Below are 2,500 nucleotides of genomic sequence, written 5' to 3'. Positions count from 1 at the left end.
AATAATAATAATAATAATAATAATAATAATAATGATAATAATAAAAATTATTACTAATATTATTATTATTATCATTATTATCATTGTTGTTGTTGTTTTTGTTATTGTTATTATTATTATTATTATTATTATTATTATTATTATTATTATTATTATTATTATTATTATTATTATTATTATTGTTGTTGTTGTTGTTGTTATTGTTGTTGTTGTTGTATGGAGAGAGAGAGAGAGAGAGAGAGAGAGAGAGAGAGAGAGAGAGAGAGAGAGAGAGAGAGAGAGAGAGAGAGAGAGAGAGAGAGAATCTGTTTTCGATTGACGGAGGGTTAAAGATGCAATGCCTTCCACCTGTTTTGTTCAGAAAGGCGTCACTCAAATATGACAAAAAGAATTGAGATTTTTATTACTATTTTTTTATGTTTAAAGAGACTAATGCAAAATTTTGTATATAATATTCTTATTTTCAATTCACCTTTTAAATATATTATATATCAAAAATTAACGTTGTAATATTAACTAAATGAATCTTACGATTTTCTATATTTCAAGGGAATAATTAAGGTTAATTAAATGAATATATATAACATTTTATATTTATCAGCTTTTTCTTATATGCCATCAAACAAAATCAGACAATCCATTCATATTAAACACAATGAAAAAACTACAAATCTATAATTTTGGTTTTCTCTATTGTAAATGTTTTTCTTACTTGGTGGAATATAAACTATAGTATTTCTAGTAAATCAAGATCATAGGTATGGTTTATTGATCCTCCTTTAATAATCTGTTTAAAATCTATGAGTAAACACTTATATTTTACACTCTTATGTTTATATGGAATTAATTACCAATCATTATAAAATATATTCGAATCCAGGTGAAATGGTATAAGAGCTAAAAAAAGGTGAAAAAGATATGAAAATACTTGCTGCGTCTGAAAGTTAAATTACAATGGTTTTTACTTCGTCTTTTTCAAGCTCAACTATTTTTCTGATAAGAATATATTTTTTAAAACCTATAGAAACACCTTCAGTATAGGCTATAGGGCATCTAATATTCCCTGATATTAAGCACGAATTACGGTTTGAATTATGGTTCTGGTATTTATAATTGTCGTTTCATTAAATTTCAATTAAACTAACATATAACACGTATCTTACATCGATTAACTTTTTGATAATTTCAGTCATTAATTTCTATTACTTATAATACCGTGGTAAAAAAATATTGCAAGATATTCTTAGGCAACGATGTCATAAATTATGTTAGATTTTTACGAACAATTCTAAAAGATAATTTCTTTAGTTACCTATTTTGATTCCTTGATTACATATTCAAGTGATACACATCTCTAGAAAAATATGATAACAAGGCGTTTGAATAAGAACAAGGAGTTTTATCTAAACACTGATATTCGGAGTGAATGTAACTAACTTTATTTGGACTAATGATTATCATATATACAACACGTTCCAGTCAAGAACGGCATAAAAATTCAAACACATTGAGACAAGCATATTCAGGTACTTACAAGTTATAAAGCGTGTTCGATACTCATCTCATCCCGGACGACAGCATAATGTTATCTAATATCAAACAATTGTGCTACATTTTACGGAAAATAAGTTTTGCGTTTGAATATCATATGCTATATTTACTGTTCTTAATTTATCTGATATGCAATCGTAAAAGCATGTCTGGAAAATATATTTGATCATATCGAAAATATCATAACGTAGTTTAGTCTCCAGTAAATCGAATTTGATAAACGTATATCAGACGATAGACCATCCATTATCAGTTAAGTAGAGTATGAGCTCATAAGTCATGAATATATAGAAAAGAGATTGATGTTTTCGATGTTAAACTCATTTGACCAAAAAAAAAAAATAAACCAGGTAATTTACAAAATTCAAAATAAAACTTGTAAAAGCTTCAACGAATCAACTTCACCTAGAAACTGTTGCAAGAATTTCTGAACTCAGTAAAATGAGATTATACCCTCGGGACGAAGTCCGAACTAAATTGAGGGTTTCATTTGATGTGGGAAAAACAAGTTTTAATCAGATGATCTGAATCTTCAATTAGGGTGAATTATCATCCCTGGGTTGGCTGGGAAATACGGCATAAAGAGGGAGAAAGGTGGCAGAGGGAAAAGTATGAAAATAGGAAAAGTATTTGGTTACCATCTCCTCAAAATCACATACATACATACATACATACATACATACATACATACACACACATAGAAAGATAGATAGATAGATGAATTGACACACACTAACATACACACGCACACACACATACATATATCAAATGCATATATATATATATATATATATATATATATATATATATATATATATATATATATATATATATATATATATATATATATATATGTGTGTGTGTGTGTGTGTGTGTGTGTGTGTGTTTTTTTTTTTTATATATATATTCCATTTAAGTACCTGGGATGCATTCCAAAAATAGAACCTCT

The sequence above is a fragment of the Palaemon carinicauda genome, chromosome 14 (genome assembly GCF_036898095.1).
Source record: "Palaemon carinicauda isolate YSFRI2023 chromosome 14, ASM3689809v2, whole genome shotgun sequence".
Taxonomy (NCBI): Eukaryota; Metazoa; Arthropoda; class Malacostraca; order Decapoda; family Palaemonidae; genus Palaemon; species Palaemon carinicauda.
Note: the sequence above shows the minus strand (reverse complement) of the source record.